This window comes from Coturnix japonica, chromosome 8 (genome assembly GCF_001577835.2).
Source record: "Coturnix japonica isolate 7356 chromosome 8, Coturnix japonica 2.1, whole genome shotgun sequence".
In the NCBI taxonomy this organism is placed as follows: Eukaryota; Metazoa; Chordata; class Aves; order Galliformes; family Phasianidae; genus Coturnix; species Coturnix japonica.
In genome coordinates, this window is record NC_029523.1 from 10,774,124 (window position 1) to 10,781,777 (window position 7,654).

The following is a 7,654-nucleotide window of genomic DNA, read 5'->3' on the forward strand; positions in this document are numbered from 1 at the left end:
ATTCACTGTCAAATTTTCTACGTAAGATAATAAGATGTATGTCACACAAGTGTCCAAAACTGATTCTCTGCCTCTGCCAGGACACACCAATACATATATATATTTATATTTTTCTAAGCGACAAGAATATTAAGCAGGATTCTGCTTAAGTATCTTCAGTCAATTACAGAAGGATTTTTCCCCTCATATGTGATAAAATCTTGCGCAAGATACACAAAATGTAAGTTAAAAGGGAACTAGCAACGTGTGTTCAGATTTGGCTGTGGACTCGGTAGGCTGTCAGAGAGCAATAGGATGCACAATAAAAATGGATGCTAACTAAATTTTGATGTGCAGGAGCATGTGTTTAATTTGCAAGATATTTTGTTTAATTAAAAGGTAAATACCATTTATAATTCTTCTCACAGACTGTTTGAGAGCAGCAACAACACCTACAGAGCTCTCAAGATGACTGAAGACCTTCTCTGATGCATCTGATCCGTGGGGTAGGTACATTTCAATGAGAACATTTCACTCTTTATTAAATGAGGCTTTGGGTTTTACATGAAGTTTGTTATTGCCTCCAAAAACTGATAGAGACCAACTGCAAGATGCAAGCATGCAAACTGTTCTGTCATGGCAGCGTGCTGAAAAATAGCCACAAGCAGCCCCGGTTGGTGTGTCCAGCAGCAGGTGGATCACACTCCTTCTGTTGGCTTGGCTTCACCCAACAAGAAGGGCTGGGAAGAGGCACAGGCTGTGACACCCTACTCCCCAGCACACCGGAGTTGGATCCTGCCCTGCTCTCAGAGAACCAGAGAACCTGTGTCTGGTGCTCTTGGGCTGTTGTTCATATTGTTTTGGTCTCAGCTGAGCTATTTCTAACAACGAAAAACATATTGGAGAGAGTTACAATTTGCTGTAATCATATTTTTCCAGTTTTTCTCTGTGATAATTACTCCCATAAATATCGTTGCTTTACCTCAGCTCAGCAGAGTGCTCCCTGTCTCTGTGCTCAGCCACAGCCTCCCAGGCCCTTGCTGTGGTGGAAGGATGATGGCAGTGTTTGTTATTGCTGTGACCAACCGAGGTGAGGGTCTGTCCATTTCTGGCCAAGTTTCTGTGCTATATTAGCTGATCAGAAATTGCCATCTGAGATGAAAACTAGTGAAGAAAATGTGTCAAATTGTGCAGATGTTTAAATAATGTATAATAATAATACAGCTTTGACTTTGTCATCAGCCAGGCAAAGACTTGAGAATCAGGAGTCGGTACAGCTTTGCAGTTAATGTGTCTGACTTTACTGCTGGCCACTGGCTGCAGCTTAATTAAAAAAATCTATAAGACTGGTGGCTATTTTTAACCATCAGCGTAAGAGCTTGGATGAATTTGCACTTCATGGTGGCGGGCACAGGGAGAAGGAGGCACCCTGTCTGCCAGCGCTCAGGGCAGGCAGGTGTACTGGGGAAAAAGGTGAGGACAGGAGTATTATTGTCCCTCTTCTAAAATTAGGGAAACGCATTAGAAGGTTTAGGGACTTGTCAAAGTTACTTCTGTTGCCCAAACCCATGTAGACCTGGGTTTAAACCCAAACCTCCAGATCTCTGATGTCCCTTGTGGTTCCAAGGCCAACCTTCCTCTCTAGAAGATGATCTATAGATATATAAATGCACATTGATGTAAAGCCAAGTTACAAACCACAGGCCTTTCAGAACTCATGTCCCTGACAGATTGCGGGAGAGCTTGAAGTCAGGAGAATTGTGGTTTGTCTGACCTTATGCTAATCCTTCCCCCTGCTTGTGTCTCGGTCAAGCTGCAAAAGGATGGGATATAATGAACCCCTCTGAAACCCATATTTTCTGGGTGTTGGGCACGACCCAGTTTTCATAAGTTGCTAGGATATTGGGATAATCAGGGAAATGAAGATTCTATCTTATGAGACAAGACTAAAAAGCTTGATTTGAACAAAGGAAATGATGAGAAGGAATATTAGTACACTGTGAGGGGAGTAAATATCAGAACTAATTAAGTTCAAGGACAAAATTGGCATCTGAACAAATGCATATAAACGGGTCCCTTAATAAATGTAGGCTGGAAATCTTAAGAAGCCGAGTTATGAGATTCTGAAACATCCTTCCAAGGGGAATAGTAGGACCAGGACAGCAAGTGCTTTTTAAATGGATCCTGATCATTCTGTGAAGTGGGCATCATGCTTGGGAAAACAGGGTTAGCATATTGAGCCAATGTTTCTAAGTAACATCCAGAACTTCAGCAAGATGGGACACCTTGGTGGTGCTATGGGAAAGAGAAATAGCGTGTACCAAATTATGTTACATAGGTTTTGTTTTTTAGGTTCCTCCATCGAGAGAACCCCTTCAGCTCCCCAATTCTCCCCCTAACCTAGCACCCGAGACCCCCGGAATTTCCAGGTAACCCTTACCTGCTCCCACATGACACCGTAGGGCTAAAGACAAAGCAGCTCGAGGCAGCGCTGCACCTGGAGCTGAGTGCTTGCGGTTCAGCCAGGCACCTGCGCTGCTTCCCATTTCCGCTGCTGGAGATCTGCCCGTCTCCCACCGCCGGGCCGGGTGGGGACGTAGGTGCGCGGCGGCGGCCCCGTTCAGCCGGACCCGGCCCGGCCCGGTGTGGCGGCGCACGGCCAGCAGGGGGCTCCGCCGCTCCGCGCCGTGCGGACCGGCTGGGGCCGCGGGGACCCTGTTCGGATCTGCTCCGGGAGCGTGGCCGGAGCGGCCCGACGGCCCCCGCCCCGAGGCGAGCGCAGATCCGCGAGGTCGGGCCGATAGCACCCGGAGAACTTGCACCCCGGCCGTGCCCGTGGCTGAGCCGGGCCGGGAGGGGCGAGGCCGCCGTGACCCCGGGGCTGTGCAGGCAGGGCGAGGCGGCGGCGGCAGAGAGACAAAAGGCCGCCGCCTGTCAGGCTCTGCGGCAGCGAGGGGCCGCCCTATCCCCAGGCAGGCTGCGGTAGGGTCGGGGTCTGCCCACGGCGGCCCGAAAGGCAGCCCGTCGGGTTCGGAGCCACAGTGGCGGCGCTGGGCGGATCGGCCGCTGTGCTGGCTGGAGGGGTGCAAAGCCCGTGTGAGCGGTGTTACCCCGGGTGGCAGGAGGAGTCTATGTAATCATAGAAATCATCTATGTTCACTTACTGGGGGAAGAAGAGGGAGCTGTGATTTTTTTGTTTGTTTGTTTTGGATCTGAAGCTCCTGAATTCTAAGCAACAATAATTAGAGCGTTTAAACATTGTTTGTTTGTGGTTTCTTTTTGTTTTTCCTATGGTAGAGCATTTTGTGCTTTACTGTGTAAGGAATGGCAAACCGTTTTGGGTAGTAGCATTGCTGAAAGTTGCTGCTGTCTCCTTTGGGCAGGTGGGGGTCTGCTCTTGAGTGCCCCTTCACAGCCTTTGTTCCTGGCTTCCCTGGAGATGGAGAGACAAACTCTGGAGCTGCATCTGGTGGGAAAGTTGCCTGCCTGGAGGTGGTAGGGTGGGGTCCTGGGTGCTGGCACCTGCTTGGCCCTGCTTTGTGCTTGGATCTTGCCTTGTTCCTAAGGTGAACCGGGGAAAGGGCAGGCCTTGACTGAGGAGCTTCCAATAGTCATAAGGGGAGAAGGAGAGCAAGAAAACAAGGTATCTTCAGAGTGGCACCTTGCCCTCTCTGTCTTCATCTCTCCCAGCCGAGGTTGGAAGAGGGGCTTCAGGGCAGCCGAGCAGCGCTCTGTACGACCCCGTGCCCCCGTTGGAGAAGCACATCCAAGCCTCGAGGGGAAGAATTGATCCCAATATAAGTCGGATCTGTTCCTGGAAGGGGGCCTGCGGCGCGGGGCCCGGCAGCCCCTTCCAGCCGCACGCAGCTCGGCGAGGACTTGACCTGCAGAGGGCAATAGTTGGACGCGAATGCTGACAAAAGGCAGCAGAGCTCCAGGCTCGGCCCCGTGGCCGGGACCCAAGAATGCTGTGTAGGTAGGCAGCGGCGTTAATTAATGTATATTGAAACAAAAGAACGGGTAAATTGTTTGATTTGTCTTTAGGCTACGTTTTCAAGGCTAATCTAATTCATAACCATTAGATTTATTCTAAAGAGATTAACACAAACTTCCAGGAGAGGCACACGGTTAACTCCAGAATAACCCTAAACACTAATTGTTTACTGTCACATTTACATCCGCTGTTTGGATTTGTATCATCGCCGTTACCTCCCTTCACTAATAGTCTGGGTGAGGTGGCAACGGACGGGAGCTTCCGCGACTTGAAGCGCTCGGCAGGACGCGGCCGAGCGGGACGCAGAAGCCCGGCGCCTCGTGCCCATTGTCTGCGCCGCGGGGCCGAGCCGCCGCCGTTCAGCACCGGGCGGGCGGACAGCGCCCGGTGAGGGGCTGGGGGCGGGGGCTGGGGCTGGGGGCGTCCCCCGGCAGCGCGTCCCCCCCCTATAGGGGAGCTGTAAGGGAGAGGAAAGGCGCACCCCGACGGGCGTACTTTGTCTCCCCGTCTGCATGTGCAGACACGACAGCCGTAGACGTCTGCGGCTCGTGTGCATATACTGCTTTAATAATTACATATACATCTCTATAACCTCATTATTCAGGAAAGACTAGAAAACGCGAGCAAATCGGAGTGTTGACAGCAGGGGTGATTGCAGGTCTGGATGCACACTCCGTCTCTTCCCAACTCGCCGCCCCCTTCTCTCCCCCCTTCCCCCTCCCCAACCCCCCCCAATCATATTTATCTGAGATTATGTCAAATTTCAGTGATCGGAAATGTCTTGCCCAAAAGCAATTCCCGCTGGAAAAAGTCAAAAGGGTTCCTGGCATTAAAAAGACCTTGCGTCATTCCTGATGAAATTAGCAGCGCCGCATGTTTAGGGACTGCTATGGATGCACTTTGGTCACAGTGAGGAGGCAGGGATTTGGGGTTTAAGCCCCCGTCTGTTCAGGAGCCGTCTGCTTTCACTGGCTGTGAACCCCGGGACCAGCACTTGAAAGCATCTCAGACCCGCAGTCCATTTTTTACTTGTCTTTAAGTGCATGCGATGGGAATTGCTAACCTCGGCTAAGGAAATTTCATTTCCCCCATCCTGCTAAACGGTTCTGGTCGACATATGTTTGTTATCAGAGAGAAGTGCTATGAACACAGAGCCATTTTCTTAGCAGCTCTTTGACTCTGCGTTACCATAGTCCCACACGGCATTGGTCCTTTCCCGTTGGGAAGTCATGAATAAGAGACTATGAGGCTTGCACGTCAGATCTTCCTCAATTAATCCACCATTAGCATGTTTGGGATCCTCTACTGGATGGTTAACAGCAGCTTTGGTAACTGTATGCTGTCCATACCCAATTATGCTCTGCTAAAAATGAACTCTGCAGAACAACCTTCCTGAGCTGTCAGTGTCTCCCGTTTTCCTATTTTAACGCTTGTGTGTAGTGGCAGGCGACAGATGGTGTAGATCAGATCGATTTGATTGCATTAGGCGATTTTTTTTCCCTACTCTCCCCCCCGACTCCTTTTCTGGAAGCCCACATTCAGCTGAGAGGCGACCGCGGGGGACACGGGAAGCGAGAGCAGCCGCCGAGGTGCGAATGCAGCGAGCCGCGGCCGTGGAGGAGCCGGGTCCTGCCCGGGTGGATCCGTGCTAATCCGGCACCGGGAGGGAGCAGCTTCTGCCGCCCGGAGCCCGTCCCCAGCGCACGTCAGATGACTCCCCTGGTTTTACACACGGTTGGAGTTCTGCTCGAAACCTGGATTTAAAGGGTAAGCGCTTCACTAGAGGTGGATTTCTGGTGGTTACTCGGGTAGGTGGCGAATAGAGCAAGCTCCCGGCGATTTTAAAAAGAGCTGCTTTTAAGACAGGATTAATGTTTTCTTCCTCCCTTTATCCTTTCATTTCTTTCTTTCTTTTCTTTTTTTTTCCTTCACGCTCCCCCCTACCCTCCCCTTACCATGTCCCCTCCGCCCCCCCCCCACCCCCAACACACACACACAAAAAAATCAGGACCATTTCTTGCATGGGGAGACATCGCGGGTCTCTGTTGACGGATGGGATCGATATTCCCCCCTCTGAAATTCTCTTTGCGTGGCAAGCCCGAGCTCCACTCCTGCCAGCTTAATTGTTTAATTCCCCCGATCCGCTCCCCACCCTCCAATCCCCCGCTCCCCGGGCACGGTAGGGGCGGTGGCGGTGCCCCCCGGGGGCCCTTCTCTCAGTCTCCGGGCTCTGGCGGCGGGGAGCGGGGTGGCCACGCCGATAAACATGGCTATCGGGAGCCGCCGAACAAAGGTATTTAACGCGCTGCGCGCCGCCACGGGCACTGCCCGCATGCGGCGGGGCGAGGTGGGCAGAGCGCCGGGTGCCCCTCCGCGTGCTGAGCGTGCCCGGAGCGGGCGTGTCCGAGAGCCGGGGAGCGCTGGGTTGAGGAGCTGTCCGGGCGGCGGGTGCTGAAGGCCCGCGGGAGGTGGGTGCGGCGCTGGGCAGGGGGAGCGGGGAAGTTTGGGTGCCGTGTTCGCTGGGGGATGTTTACAGGACAGGGAAGGGCGGATTAGGATGGACAGAACTAGGGTAAGGCTGGGACTGTGCGGGGCTTCTTTTCCGCGAGGACCGCATTCCTTCTTTCTTTATTTCTTTAAAAAAAAAAAACGTAAACTTTGGATTTCTGCCTAATTCTTGATGTATACGTGGAGCGCCTCCAGATTTCGGGGGATACCAGCCTAGGTGGATTATTGTAGAGAGCTTTTGCCGCGACTCGGTGTATTTTACTTTTTTAAACGGCTTTTGTTCAAGTTAGAGAAGACCCGCCGAATCGGTGTTTTAGTTCTACCGCTAGGAATGGGGCCACAGCCTTCAGTTGCACAGCGGGGAAAATTGCAGTGTTTGTTATTTACTTTCTAGGTGCCATTTCAAACGTAACTTCAAAGCCTGCTGTGTTAGAGAAATATAGGAAAGTGCGCCTAAAATGAGATTAAAATAGAGGAGAGAGAGAGATGGATTTTTGTTATTATGTATTCAAGGTATTTTGGCTATGAAAATATTCTTTTTTCTCTTTGTTTTTCTCTTTTCTTTCAAATTCACGCAAACAAATGCTGTCCTCTCGTAGCTTTTCGGAGGGACTATAGTGGTATTACGGCAAGGAAGCTAAGAGCTAGTGTTGAGGAAGGAACGTGGAGTACAAGGCAGCACCGGGTGGCAGTTCCATTCGGAACCCAAAGAACAGCCGGGCGGTCGCGGGGCGCTGCACGTTGAGAGCTGTGCGATGAGAGCTGTGAGCGGTGCCTGGGGGGCGCGGGTCCCCCCGTTAGCGCGGCTCTGAGAGCGCACCGCCAGCTCCCGTCCCCCTCCCGTCACTCACGCCGAAGCCGTCCCTAGCGCAGGGAGCTGGGCTGAGATCAGACGGAGAAGTTCCTCACCGCCAGGCGAAGCGTGCCGTGACGTTGCAGAGATCCTTTCTATTTAGTTGGAGAACAATAAACGTTTATTATCGCCGCTGCAGATCACCAGACAAAGCTTCCCCCTCCCGCCTCCCCCAAGTACGAGCGCTGCTGCTACGGGAGAGGCTCCGGGGGGCGGCAGAGCCGCGGGCGCGATTCGGACAGAACTTCCCCCCGTTCGGGTTTCTCTCCCGGTTCGTCCTTCGCAGGTGGGCGCGGGGGCGGCCCCGCAAGGGGCTGCGC

General features: G+C 52.5%; 1 long non-coding RNA gene across 1 annotated transcript in view; it reads right to left on the reverse strand.

Moving 5' to 3' along the window:
- The window catches only part of LOC116653774, a 45,376-nt gene extending 42,819 nt beyond the window's left edge, over nt 1–2,557 (reverse strand). Inside the window, exon 1 of the long non-coding RNA XR_004308207.1 lies at nt 2,420–2,557. This is a non-coding gene — a long non-coding RNA (uncharacterized LOC116653774). The remainder of the gene's footprint in view (nt 1–2,419) is intronic.
- Nucleotides 2,558–7,654: the final 5,097 nt, after the last annotated feature.